General features: G+C 36.5%; 1 protein-coding gene across 3 annotated transcripts in view; it reads right to left on the bottom strand.

The window, feature by feature from the left end:
* Positions 1-14,805, bottom strand: part of FRS2 (fibroblast growth factor receptor substrate 2) — a 116,949-nt gene that overhangs the window by 55,180 nt on the left and 46,964 nt on the right. For all 3 annotated transcript variants that reach the window (XM_059186297.1, XM_059186296.1, XM_059186298.1), the window contains exons 2-3: positions 10,397-10,492; positions 9,172-9,214 (exon numbers count right to left, since the gene is read on the bottom strand). The gene's annotated coding sequence lies outside the window, so the exon portion shown is untranslated. The remainder of the gene's footprint in view (positions 1-9,171; positions 9,215-10,396; positions 10,493-14,805) is intronic.

The following is a 14,805-nucleotide window of genomic DNA, read 5'->3' as shown; positions in this document are numbered from 1 at the left end:
ATAGCGAGTGATTGCTGGTGGGTACAGGACTTCTTTTGAGGATAATGAAATGCTCTAGAATTAGACAGTGGAGATGGTTATACAATTTTGGGAATATTTTAAAAATTGAATTTTACACTTTAAAGGGGTGAATTTTATTATCAGTTTTTAAAGGACAAATATATCAACCGAGCATTTAAAAATAAGAAATAGAGAATCTAAACAGAAAAATAATTATTAAAAAATCAAACAGTGGGGCACTTGGGTGGCTCAGTCACTTAAACGTCTACCTTCATTCAGCTCAGGTCATGATCCCAGGGTCCTGGGATAGAGCCACGCATCAAGAGTTGCTTCTCCCTCTCCTCCCTGCTCGTGCTCTCTCTCTCATTATCTCTCTCTCCCAAATAAATGGATTTTTTTTTTTTTAATTGAACAGTTAGTTTAAAATCTTTCCACTAAAAAAATTATCAAATCCAAATAGTTTTACAAGTAAGTCCCACCAAATGGTGGAGAAACAACAAATATATTAAAAAAAGAAATAATTACAACTTTAAACAAACTCTTCTAGAGAACAGTGAAAAAAGAAAAACACTTTCTAATTCATATCAAAATCCAATCAGGACAAAGGATGCCAACACCATTCAATGGAGGAAAAGACCATCATTTCAAGAAATGGTGCTGAGAAAATAAGATATCCACATGCCAAAGAATGAACTTGGACCCTTACCTTATACTTTATACAAAAATTAATTCAAAATAAAGTCCTAAATATAAGATCTAAAAGTATAATACTCAGAAAAAAGCTAGGAGTGAAGCTTCATGACATTGGATTTGACAATAATTTCTTGGCTATGACACCAAACCCACAGGCAGCAGAGGTAAAAATAGATAAGCTGAACTACATCAAAATTAAAAACTTTTAGGCATCCAAGGAAACAATTAGCAGCCTGAAAAGGCAACCTAAAAGACACAGGAGAAAATTTACAAAACATATATCTGATAAGCAACAACAGTAACAACTACACAAGTAACCTGATTAATGGGCAAAGGACTTGATCAGACATTTCTCCAGAGAAAATACACAAATGGCCAACAATTTTATGGAAAGAGCCTCAACATCACTAGTTAATAAGGAAACGCAAGTCAAAACGACAATGAGATACTACTTCATAACCATTAGGATGGCTACTATCAAAAAAGAACCAAACAGAAAACAGGGGTGCCTGGGTGACTTCCATTGGTTCACCATCTGACTCCTGATTTCAGCTCAGATCATGATCTCAGAGTCCTGAGATCAATGCCCCAGCTCCAAAGGCTCAGGTCATCTGAGATGGAGTCGCAAGCCCCACAGGCAGCTCTGCTCTCAGCAGGGAGCCTGTTTCTCTCCCTAGCCCTCTGCCCGGCTCCCTACGTGCGGATGCCCTCTCTTGATCTCTCTCAAATAAATCTTTAAACACACACACACACACACATACACACACACAAACACACACGGTGGGGGGCGGGTGGTGAGTGGGTGGCTCAGTCCTTAAGCGGCTACCTTCGGCTCAGGTCATGATCCTGGGATTCTAGGATCAAGTACAGCATCGGGCTCCCTGCTCTGTGGGAAGTATGCTTCTCCCTCTCCCACTCCCCCTGCTTGTGTTCCCTCTCTCACTGTGTTTCTCTCTGTCAAATAAATAAATAAAATCTTAAAACACACACAAACACACACACAGAAAATAAGTGTTGGCAAGTATATGGAGAGGTTGGAACCCTTCGTACTGCTGGTGGGAACATAGATGGTGTAGCTGCTTCGAAAAGCAGGATTGCAACTCCTCAAAGATTAAAAATAGAATCACCACATCATCAGCAATACCACTTCTGGGTCTGTATCCAAAAGCATTTAAGGAAGTGTGTAGAATTTATTTGTATGTTTATGTTCACAACAGCATTATTCACAATAGCCAGAAGGTGGAAGCAACATACTTGTCCGCTAACAGATGAACAAATAACAAAATGTTTATACATACAATGGTATATTATTCAGCCTTAAAAAGGAAATTTTGATACATGCTACAACATTATACTAAGTGAAAAGCCAGGCACAAAGAGATAAATACGGTATGATTTCACTTCTAGGAGATATCTACAGTAGTCAAACTCATAAAAATAGAAAGAATGGCGGTTGCCACGGTGATGGGGAGGGAGAGATGAAGAGTGTTTAATGGGTATAGAGTTTCAGTTTTGCAAGACGAAAAAGTTCTGGAGATTAGCTGCACAGCCAATGTGAATATACTTTACACTACACTAAACCATACATTTAAAAATGGGTAAGATGGTAAATTTTATAATACGTATATTTTAACACAGCTAACATTTAAAAAGAGAGATACGTTAAAAATCCAACCAGGATAATATAAGCATGGAAATTTAAAAGCCAATCTGACTCATGAATATTAATGTAAAAATCCTAAACAAAATTTAAGCAAACCAGATCTAATAATTTATAATAAAAAAAAAACATAATCCCTACATGACTAAATTGGGTTTATCCTAGCAATGCTTAGGTAACCTAATTTGAAAAAAATCAATGTAACTGACTACATCAACAAATTAAAGAGAAAAACTTTCAATCATTGCTGAAGTTATACAAAAGCCTTTCAGTATGGTTCAGCATCCATTCATGATTTAAAATGAACAGATAAACCAAAGTCCTAGCCAGGTAGGAATAGAATGAAAACTTCTTCAATTTGGTAAAGACGATCATTTAAAAAAACCACAAGTATCATTTTAAACCGTGAAATTTGGGTGCCTGGATGGCTCAGGCGGTTAAGCCACCGCCTTCAGCTCAGGCCACAACCTCAGGGTCCTAGGATGGAGCCCAACATCGGGCTCTCTGCTCTGCGGGGAGCCTGCTTCTCCCTCTCTGTCTACTTGTGATCTCTCTCTCTGTCAAAAAAATAAATAAAATCTTTTTAAAAAAATAATAAACCGTGAAATTTGAAAGCATTTTTTCAGGTCATGAACAAGACAAGAAACAAAACTGAGTATCTGAAATATCTGAGATAGTATGATTCAGGGGTAGACAAAAGATCAATGGTACAGAAGAGAGAGTACAGAAATAAAACTACCTATATGAAAACTTGATTTATGACATAAGAAATTTCATATATATCAGGGAAGAAATAAGAACAATTTTAATAAACAGTACTGGGATAACCAATTATCCACATGGAAAGAGTGAATTCATATCCCATACGTGTCACAAAAATCAATTACTAGGAGATTTGAGGATTAAATGCAAAAGGCAAAACCGTGAAGCATTTAGTTGATAGAGAATGCCATCAAAAGTTATCAAGGCATACCATGAGAATAACCAAATGAATTCAATGATCAAATTATTTTCATCTTTTAATTTCTCTCCATATTTTATAAATTAATCAATTAAACAGCAATTGTGTCAAAGCACATAGATTATCTGAATAAGAATAGAATGCTTATGTAATACAGAACTGCCAATGTCCAGTGACCTCACATCTTAAAGATACTGCACATTTATGTTCTCATTTAAGATCAACCTGTTATTGTAATGATATGTTAGCAAGGATAAAAAAACACAAAACCTCATATTCATTCAGTAAGTGTCTGTAGCAATGGATATGGCTGTATCTCATTTCAAATATTAGCAATGATGTCCATGGTAAAATCTAAATAGTATTTTAGGTAAGTGGGCTTGTTAGTTTGACACTTCCCACTGTTCCTTGAATTATATTTTTTACCAAATGCCAAACCTATCTTTGGAAGCTTCAGGGAAGAAATATAATGTATTAAGATCTACCTTGGGAAGAGAAAAAACTATCTTAAAAAGGCAGGAGGGGAGAAATGGACCAAATAGACAACATACTCTTAGGAGTTTCAAATAATTCTGAAACTAAAAGTGCCCAAGATATAATTACAAGGAACACATCATTCCCTTGGGGGAACTAATAACACCGTATATAAGACAGAAAGGGATGAGATGGAAAGAACATTTATCCCAAGATAATTTTTGTCTCACCATATGAAAGTATGTGTCCATCATACAAAACAAACTCAATCCCAATGTATCTACTACCATCGAACACCCTCCTCACACCCAAAACACACACACACACACACATACACACACACACACACACAAGGTAGATGTTTTCAATCTAAACTGTAAGCCTACGGCTCACATGAAAACAAAATGATTTTAACCACACACAAGCTGTAGCCCTCAGATTTGTAGTTTCTCCATGCTGCCCACACAGCACTTTGTGAGCATGTGATTAGGAGGAATGATGCACAATCACACCACATTCCTTCCCTCAGCTCACACATCAAGAACTTGCCCTCTCAGCTGCATTCTTCTCCAAACAGCCATGGTCACCTTAGCAACCCAATGCTCCTAATATGGACAGCTGGTCCATTTAAAGTCAGCCCTTCTTGGCAGGAAAAATGCTTGTTCTTCAAACTGGGGGAGAGAGGAGAGGTTTTCCTTTCAATACACATTACAGGGGTTGATTTAACTTGATCAGCACTTTTGTTCTGTGGCAGCAATTTGTGTCAAGTTTCAACCTATTCTGAGTTTTTGGTTTTTTGGTTTTTTCTTTTTTAAATTCGAAAGCAAGTGGCTTTTAAAAAAGGGGGGGGCAGCTCATATGGAATTCTAAAGAAGATTGGAACGTGAAACAAAAAAGGTATCTGAAGTAACTGTATTCTTTTATAAAAAAAAAATAAAGTTATCCACATTTTTTAAAGTTCACATTTACTTAAACCACATTGGAAGTCTCAATATACAACAAGAAATCAGAGTCAGAAGACCTGTCTTTTTAACACCACAGCCTATTTTTGAATAACAGTAACATTACTAAACTTCAAAGTCCTATAACTCCAATCTACTCAATAGACTATGAGACAATCTGGGTTCCTTTATCCCACCACCTACATGTGAAATCTCTCACAATCTTTCCAGAGGATCAAATGTCAATGAGGTATTGAAACCAAATGGTTAGTATATCCAAAGAAACACCAGACCTAGAATGCCCCAGGATAAAACTGGATTACTCAGAACCAAACTTGATCTGTACTTATACCACTAAAGCTGGGCCTGAACCAAATTAAGTCACTCAGGAGAAAAAAATACAGGTTTATAAGTTTCCCTGATTTTCAAACTACAAACAAATGATTTGGGGGGAAGGGATTACCATATTCTGAAATATATGAGATCAAATTGCTTGTTCCATTCCCACAAACTGGGGATTCTAATTGTCCCATCCATCTACCTAGACCCCAAATCCTTAAGAAACAGGCATATTCTAAACTTAAAAGAAACTAAATTTATGGTATTTGTTATAAATTGGAATTTTTAAAAAGATTTTATTCATTTATTTGAGAAAGAGAGAGTGCTAAAGTGCACAAATGGAGTTGGGAGTGGTAGAGAGAGAGGGACAAGCAGATAACGCACTGAGTGGGGAGGCCCACATGGGGCTGGATCTAAGGATCCTGAGATCATGACCTGAGCTAAAGGCAGATGTTTAACCGAATGAGCCACCCAAGTGCCCCAAAATGGAAATATTTTTGAAATAATGTTCTATATTAACAGTAGCAGACAAAACTGAAGTGAGTTTATTAAAGCTTTTTAATTAACCTTAAGGTTAAGTGACTATCAATAGTTATTCATTGGTTATATTTTTGTTTCTATATATGTGTTTTTAAAACTTTTTAGGCTATGAGTTTCTTCCAGGTCAGAAACATTTCTTTTAAGTTAAAACTAGTAACTAAATATCCTATATAGGGCAAAATATCAGTTGACAGGGTGGCAGTATAGATTAGTAAAAAAAAAAACCAAAAAACAAAAAACCCTAAAGCTCACTCCATTTCTAGTTTCATCATTTGTAAAATGAGACTGTTTTACTTATGCCATCTCTTAAGATAACAAGGTGAAAGTAATGAAATTACTAAGCCATATAAAATACTCAGAAACTAATCAAACTAGAAAAAAGGACTATGTTACCTGATGTCTAATCTAATTCTCCAAACTGTTATTTTTTAAAAGTGTAGGGAGTATTCAACAATGCATGGGATACTAACTCAATAACAACCTCCAGAGTTGCTGGTCTTCTCCCCAAAGACCTTATAAACATATAAATAAATAAGCTTCAAACTGACTTCACTTTCAGCAAACATGAATTCCCTTACCCCTGCCATTCCACTACTGAATCAGTAACATTTTCTCCTAGCTCCCAGAACAAAGTGCCCCTAAAATCCTCCTCCCACACAAACTACTCCCCACAAGGTACCTTTAGCTTTTTCTATCTGTTAGAAGCCCTTCCCTGATCTGATCACAGCTGTCATTATCCTTCTTCTCAAGTGAGGAATCACCCTTTCCCCTCACAGGAGTGTTCCTCTTTCTATCCTTTTCATTGGTGAAAGGCATACCATCACCATGGACACAGAGCTTCTGAAGTTCCCACTCTCTGGTAGTTTCTAGTTAGGGGATCCAAGAGAAGCTGTTTTGCTAATAATGTGCTACTACAGATGAAATTGTATTTCTGCATCCCTAATTTAGAAACCTGCATTTGTACTGTTCTTACTCTGTATTAGATTCGGTGATGGGAATTCACAGAACATGGTTATGCGTCAAAGAAATATACTACAAGGTAAAAATTAATGAAGTAATAGGTAATGGGGAGGTTCTAAAATATTACTGGTATCTTTCAATTATTAAGTTATTGTGGGCTAACACTGAGACCAGAGCATTTTAACAAACTGTTTCTAGAAGAAAAATACATGTGTTTCTTAGGCCCCACAATTCTTTCCTTTGACTGTTCTAACAGACTCTTGGCCTTTGAGACAGATGTTTATGTTTCCTCTTATCTTCCACAGCATTTAATTCCATCTTTTAGATACAATTTTTTTTGGGGGGGGGGGGTCAGAGAGCGATCACAAGTAGGCAGAGAGGCAGGCAGAGGGGGGAGCAGAAGGAAGCAGGCTCCCTGCTGAGCAGACACCCTGATGCGGGGCTCGATCCCAGGACGCTGAGATCATGACCTGAGTTGAAGGCAGAGGCCCAAACCACTGAGCCACCCAGGCACCCTAGATACAATTTTAATATTAAAAAATGAACACAAATTGGACTTCTCTTAAATGTTCATTTAATGTTCCTTATACATTTAAGGAATTTGATACATTAACAGTTTCATTTCAATAAATAACCTAAAATACAATGTACCAGTTAGACAAAACAAATTAGACAAACACTCAGCAACATGGCCAGGTTTTAGAAAGAAAGAGGGAGGTGAGTGAAGGGGACTACAAGAATTCGACTAAAGCCTAATGTATAATTAAAATACATGAAATAATAAAACATTTTATATGACATAAAGGGATACATATCAAATATATTAAAGGGTCACTTATATAGGGACTAGTTATAAAGGAAAACAGAAAAACAGTCCTTTAATGAACCAGTAATGATGGGTATGACACAAACTAAGGAATATCACTAACTCAATACTCTAGTAATTAAGGTTAAAAACTGATACTTCAAGCATAGCCATCCTCTTTCACAGTAAACAGAGTTGCTCAAGAATTTAAACAATTTTTTAAATTGTGGTAAAGTATATATAACATAAAATTTACCACTTCAACCATCTGCGAGTGTACAGTTAACAATTTTTATTAAAGTTGTCACTGTCCTTTTAATACCTTTGACAGTGTAGGAGGATGATACTATATAAATATGAATAATCTTGTTTTGATTATCTTCTACTCTAAAAAAAGCTATGAAAGAATCTGAGTGTTTATAAACATACGTATTTACTGAACACTTACAGGAGAGCCCTAAGGATATCAGATAGCATGATCCATCACCATTGTATAACAGACTGTATTAATGTTTAAGAATTCAAACTCCATTTGCCCCAAGAACAGGGACAAAGGTGTAAGAGATCAAGTTCACTATAATTAAATCTTCTGAAATTTCTGTTTTCACTTTAAGCACAATGGTCCAAGAAAAGAACAATCTGGATTTCTCCTGAAGCACTGCCTTTGAATAGCACCTGGAGGGTCAGATAGTGCTATACACAGGTTCCATGACTCCCTCTCTTAACTGTCCAAAGATAGAAGAAAAATACAGGGGAAAAGCTTCACAAGAAACCTGGAAGTGAAAACTAGTGATGCTTTGTTCCCCACTCCCTCTTCATGAACCAATGGGTCTCTTTATTTTAACCCTGTGTTTTCAGTTATCAGGATAAAAACTGACCTGATTAAATCTGTGGCAATTTCAAAAACAGGTGGGAAAGATGTGTTTGAGAGCCCATGTTCCCCTCAGGACAAAGGACAATAAATGAGAAACAGTTATTGATCTGAATAATTCATTTTATAAGCATTTTTCCAGTTGACAGATTAAATTCACCTGCAGTGATCACTACTACCCGTACCAAAGAGTTCCTGTAAATGTAACCGGTTAAAGTCAAGCATGACTAGCATAGGGTAATAAGCACACCAAGAGGTGATTTTACTATCTACTCACTTGAGCATTTCAATCTTTCAGAAGTCTAAAAAGTCTAACAATCTAAATCAATGTTGATTTAAAATTCATTGTAAAGATCATTTGGAATTTTTTTAATACTAACTGTTACTAAATATTTTATTAATTACCTAGGAGAAAGCATTCTACTTTTTAATGTGAATGTAGGAGTTCTATAATTTTCATAGGTGGAAACCCAGGTAAATAATCTCCCTTAACTTAAGGCCTCTAATAGAGCCTCTATGACTCCTCTACCACCCCAAGTCATTTAGGTAATGTCCACCAAGGTAAAAAGCTGAATGTGTCCCAAAGGAAGAGGAAAACTTCTTTTCTAAAATGGACAAACCCAATCCTAAGGATCCTAGGAATTAAGTTCCTTAATAATATTAGGAATAAGGATACCGTGAAAAGCATTATTTGAGTTTCAAAGGTGACTACTTTTGTCATACCCTTTTAATCTTAACTTCAAATAAGATGAGATATACCTTGTTTGCAAATTCTGAGGTAGTAAAGGAGGAGCTAAAAAATTCGTGATAATCTTGTAATAATCAAGAAAAGACATGAAATAAATACAGGGAAAGGATTAAAAAATAAAGAGTAATTAAGCCTATATTCAACTATATTTGTTTACTACTATAATAACAACTTCTTACCTTGTGGAATTCTCTTCTGAGAAGAATAGATACAATTCTGTTCCTAAAAAAATTTCAGGTAGAAAAATTAAAATGTTGGTTTTAAAACAGGAAGCCTCTTAAAAATAAAAAGTTAACAAAATGCTAATCCAGTACATTCAGAATGTCATGACATTTGGTATTACCAAAACTTAAGAGACAGTAAGTCCCTTAAACAAAATAAATAAGTATAAAAAGTATAAAGTATAAAATTATAAAGTATTTAAAAAGTATTTTAATATTTGTATTAAAATATAAAATTCATTATTTTTATTATTACAAAAACACTATTCTACTGACTATCAAATCATTTCTTCTAGGTACATAGTGATGTCTCAGCACATTTTCATATTCTAAAAACCGGTACTCAATTGGGTTTTACCAAGATTTGATATCCCGAAAGGTAGTTTTTAGGTGTACTCCATATGTCATAAAATTTACCCCTTTAAAGTGTAAAATTTAGGGGCGCCTGGGTGGCTCAGTGGTTGGGCCGCTGCCTTCGGCTCGGGTCATGATCTCGGGGTCCTGGGATCGAGTCCCGCATCGGGCTCTCTGCTCAGCAGGGAGCCTGCTTCCTCCTCTCTCTCTCTCTGCCTGCCTCTCTGCCTACTTGTGATTTCTCTCTGTCGAATAAATAAATAAAATCTTTAAAAAAAAAATAAAAAAAAAAAAAAAAGTGTAAAATTTAGTGGTTTTTACTACAGTCACAAAGTTATATAACCATCACCACCATATTATTCCAGAACATTTTCATTACCCCAATAAGAAACCCTGTACTAAAGAGTACATTTTTATTCATAGGGAGAAACATCTAAAACAATTAATTTTAAAAGATATAAAAGAAGCATACTCTTCACAATACTAAGATCAAAATGATGTTTTTTAAAAAATGTACAGAACAGAGACTGGGAAGGAAAACAAATATACAAACATTTTAAAAAGAGCTGTATTCAGATAGTGGTAACATAGTGACTCTTTTTCATGTATTTCCTCTAAAGCTCTGATTTTATAAACCTTTACGGTTCTTAAAAAGGTACAACACAGCATACATTCTGTAGAGCTACATGCTCTATTTTGTACTACAATCCAAAGTAACAAAAGAAACACAAGTTAACACTTAAGAAAATGTCCACTATACTTTCTAGTAAATGTTTTTCAAAGTAGATAAAATAAGTATAAAGTTTTAAAAAATTCGGGCCGCACTTACTAATCTGGTTGAAAAGCCACAGCTGCATCTTATTTTATGACAAATTGACTGTTTCATCACTTTTGCATCTGGGCGTCTACTTCTTAGTGGTCATTTCTGAAATAAAGACATAGTCATTAAGAACATATCATAACAAAAACATCAAATCTTTAAGGACAATTTCCTAAATTTTAGTGTCTATAAAAAGAGTTATCAAAAAATTTCTTGAGCAACCTTCTAATAAAAAACATTACCAGGGCTGAGGATGAAGTGAGAGAGCTCGAATATATGCTATCACCCCATGAGACCAGAATTACGTTACACATACTGAGTATAAAGATCTATAAATTCTTCAGTCCTAAATGCCTTCTCCCAGCAGGGTCTTGCAATTCCTAAGAATGCCATTTACAGACTGGAAAAAGAAAAAAGGAAGATGTAGGAGAGAAGCCCTAAAACTCCACATTTGGAAAAAATAAATTAACTAATAATGTATGTTTGTATCTCTCCCCCCCCCCATACACCCCTATAGAAAGAAGGCTCCAAAAGAGATTTTTACTGGCTTTATGTACTGATATCTTTTGAGCACTTAAGACAATGACTGCCGTGCAGTAAGTGCTCGGTAAATATTCAGTGAAAGACTGAATAAACTGATGAGTGATGTAATTTTAATTGATGAAATATTTAACCTGGTACTATTTCAAAATGGTAAATTCTTAAAATGATATTTCTTCCACACATATACCATTGCTATCAATGCCAACTATGTCATCGTTATTGTATTTTCCCCAGCAAACAAAGCCCATAATTAAAAGACAAGACACGGTACCAGCCTTCAAGGAACAGAACAAAGGCATATGTCACTATGTAATTTTGTTACTGCAATCTTTGGGGGAAAACTCCAAACGGGGAATTGCTAGATATATAATTTTGCTAAATATTGCTAAATGTTGCAAGTAGGCTATTTTTTTTTATTTCTTTTTTATTTTCTTCTTATTATTTCATTAACACATAATATATTATTTGTTTCAGGGGTACAGATCTGTGATTCACCAGTTTTACACAATTCACAGCACTCACCATAGCACATACTCTCCCTAATGTCCATCACCCAGCCACCCCATCCTTCCTACCCTCCTCCACTCCAGCAACCCTCAGTTCGTTGCCTGAGATTAAAAGTCTCTTATGGTTTGTCTCCCTCTCTGGTTTTGTCTTGTTTCATTTTTCCCACTTCCCCTATGATCCTCTGTCTTGTCTCTCAAATTCCCCATATCAGTGAGATCAGATGGTGACTTACTTCGCTTAGCATAATACCCTCTAGTTTTCCACATTACTGCAAATGGCAAGATTCCGATTTTTCATGGCTGCATAATATTCCTCTGTGTGTGTGTGTGTGTGTGTGTGTGTGTGTGTGTGTACCACATCTTTATCCATTCATCTGTTGACAGACATCTAGGCTCTTTCCACAGTGTGGCTATTATGGGCATTGCTGCTATAAACATTAGGATGCATGTGCCCCTTTGGATTAATACATTTGTATCTTTGGGATAAATACCTAATAGTGCAATTGCTGGCTCATAGGGTAGCTCTATTTTCAACTTTTTTTTTTAAGATTTTATTTATTTATTTGACAGACAGAGATCACAAGTGGGCAGAGAGGCAGGCAGAGAGAAAGAGGAAAAAGCAGGCTCCCTGCTGAGCAGAGAGCCCAATGTGGGGCTCAATTCCAAGACCCTGGCATCATGACCCGAGCTGAAGGCAGAGGCTTTAACCCACTAAGCCACCCAGGTGCCCCTATTTTCAACTTTTTGAGGAACCTCCATACTGTTTTCCAGAGTGACTGCACCAGCATGCATTCCCACCAACAGTGTAGGAGGGTTCCCCTTTCTCTGCATCCTCACCAACACCTGTCGTTTCCTGACTGGTTAATTTTAGCCATCTGACTGGTATGACATGGTATTTTGAGGTTTTGATTTGTATTTCCCTGATGCCAAGTGATACTTAGCACTTTTTCATGTGTCTGTTGGCCATTTGGATGTCTTCTTTGCAGAAATGTCTGTTCCTGTCTTTGCCCATTTCTTGACTGAATTATTTGTTCTTTGGGTGTTGAATTTGATATTTCTGTATAGATTCTAGATACTAGCCCTTTATCTGATATGTCATTTGCAAATATCTTCTCCCATTCTGCCGGCTGTCTTTTGGTTTTGCTGCTTCCTTTGCTGTGCAAAAGTTTTTTATCTTGATGAAGTCCCAATAGTAAAGTAGGCTATTTTTTTTTTTTAACATGTATGTTCTTTAACCACTAGTTGTGGAGACAGGAAGGAATATAAGAAATTTTTTTACATGGAATAAAAAGTTGACAAATCTCAAGAATAACCACGTGTCGGAGGCAGGCCCCTGGCCAGGGCGGCCTCCGCCATTAAAAGATGGCGCCTGGCTAGTTGCCAGGTTAGGATTGCCTCGTGAGACTAAGCAGAACGCCCAAAGAGGAAGTAAACAGCATTGGTTGCTAGCGAAGCTGTTCCTTTAGGTGCACAGCCTGATTTGCTCGCTCCTGTACCCTGCTCGCTGATTGGTCATGTAAGTGTATATAAGTGTGTAGACTTGTGGAAATAAAGAGAGAGAAGATGCATCCGAACTGGGGCGTCTTGTCGTCCTTGCGGGTCGAGGGCGATAACCACGAAGGAAACCAGGAACTCTCTACTTCCCATACTATACCTGAATTAGTATTTCACACAATGCTATTCTTTTTGTTTAAAAAAAGGGCGGGGAGGGGAACTACAAATATTAATACAAACCTCGGGGTTTTTTCTTTCAAAAGGAAAAGAGCACTGGAAGGATAAACCAAAATCATGTTTAAATGGTTATCTAAAGGAAAAAGAAAGCAGGATGGAAGGGACAGGGATGAAAGTCAGACTTCTCAACCTTGTTTTACAGTTTTTATGCTGGAGACATGTTTTAAGATCAAATGAACATATCAATGGTAATGACATTTTGAACATCAAAGTGGAATGACTACCACTAATTGAAACATTAAATATATATTTTTCTTTTAAAGATTTATTTATTTGAGAGAAAGAGGCTGCACATGAGCAGAGGAAGGGGACAGAGGGAGAGAATATACAACCAGACTTCCACTGAGCACGGAGCTCAACGTGGGGTTCCATCCCATGACCCATGAGATCAGGACCTGAGCAAAACACCTAGAGTCAGATGCTAAAATGACTGAGCCACCCAAGTGCCTCCAAAACATTAAATATATTTTTAAAGGGGTGCCTGGGTTGCTCAGTGGGTTGGGCCTTTGCCTTCACCTTGGGTCATGATCTCAGGGTTCTGGGATCGAGTCCCACATCTGGCTCTCTGCTAGGCAGGGAGCCTGCTTCCTCCTCCCTCTGTCTCTCTCTCTCTGCCTGCCTCTCTGCCTGCTTGTGATCTCTGTCAAATAAATAAAATCTTTTAAAGAAAAAAATATATATATTTATATATAAATATATTTCATATATATATATATATATATATATATATATGCATGCTTTCCCCCCTTCTCTCTGCCTACCTCTGCCTACTTGTGATCTCTGTATGTCAAATAAATAAATTAAAATCTTTAAAAATAAGTAAATAAATAATGATCAATGGTTGCTAAAACCATTAGGTAAAAAACTAAAAGGAAACTTTATAATAGATAAATCAAGTAGACAAACTTTGAACCCAGCAATTAATTTAACATCATTAAAAAATGGTGTGCAGAAATATTTATCGCTACACACTAAGTGTTCATCTTGGGAGCTCCAGTTTCAAAAGACATCCATAATGTTACCATTTTTAACATTTCCACTCTAACCACCATGGTCCATGCCACCTTAGTTCTCATCCATATTACCCTAATAGCTCCCTATCTGATCTCTCAGCCTCTCCCTTTGCTCAACTCAATAAGTCAGTCAGATAAGTCTTTTACAAAAGAAAGTTAGATCATGTTATTCTTCCGCTCAACCCTCTGAGTCCATCTCACCAGTCTGAAGCCAAAATCCCTAACAAAGGCCATAAGGACATGATCTTATATTTGCTTTCCACTTCTCTCAAACATGATCTCTTACCATTCTCCTCCTTGTTAAGGATCCTTGCCTTAAACACTTCAAGCACATTCTCACTTCAAGGACTTGTCTTTCTTTTCCTCTGCCTGGAGAACAGTATCTGTCTTATTCTTCCTCCACTTCCTCTAGGGCTTAGTTTTTAAGTTATCTTATCAAGAGATAGGTCCTGGTACCCTAGGTGAGCTCAAAATACAAAATATCTGCCTCAGATATTCTTATCTGGCAGAGAATATGTAAGGAGAAATATTTTGGAGATGGTAATTAACCAAAATATGAAAGTGACCAATTACTGTATCTTTGTGCCTAAACATCTGCAGAATTACACTGCCCCCTTTAAAAAGG

Source organism: Mustela lutreola, chromosome 8 (genome assembly GCF_030435805.1).
Source record: "Mustela lutreola isolate mMusLut2 chromosome 8, mMusLut2.pri, whole genome shotgun sequence".
Lineage (NCBI taxonomy): Eukaryota > Metazoa > Chordata > Mammalia > Carnivora > Mustelidae > Mustela > Mustela lutreola.
Note: the sequence above shows the minus strand (reverse complement) of the source record. Positions and strands in the feature narration are given on the sequence as shown.